This window comes from Nanorana parkeri, unplaced genomic scaffold (assembly GCF_000935625.1).
Source record: "Nanorana parkeri isolate BGI_ZX_2015 unplaced genomic scaffold, ASM93562v1 scaffold188, whole genome shotgun sequence".
In the NCBI taxonomy this organism is placed as follows: Eukaryota; Metazoa; Chordata; class Amphibia; order Anura; family Dicroglossidae; genus Nanorana; species Nanorana parkeri.
The window spans coordinates 535611-535960 of NW_017306456.1; positions in this window are offsets into that span (position 1 = coordinate 535611).

The window sequence follows — 350 nt, forward strand, 5'->3', positions numbered from 1 at the left end:
GGGTAAGGGTTAATGGGTAGGGTAAGGGATAGACAATGGGTAAGGGTTAATGGGTAGGGTAAGGGATAGACAATGGGTAAGGGTTAATGGGTAGGGTAAGGGATAGACCATGGGTAAGGGTTAATGGGTAGGGTAAGGGTTAATGGGTAGGGTAAGGGATAGACAATGGGTAAGGGTTAATGGGTAGGGTAAGGGATAGACAATGGGTAAGGGTTGATGGGTAGGGATAGACTCCATGTTCATGACTGTGCCGGGGCTGCCACATTTCTCTGGGTTGACATCTGGGAGAGGTAATGGGACACAAGAATAATACTCGGGACTCTCACAAATGAACACAGCGCCGGAGAAGT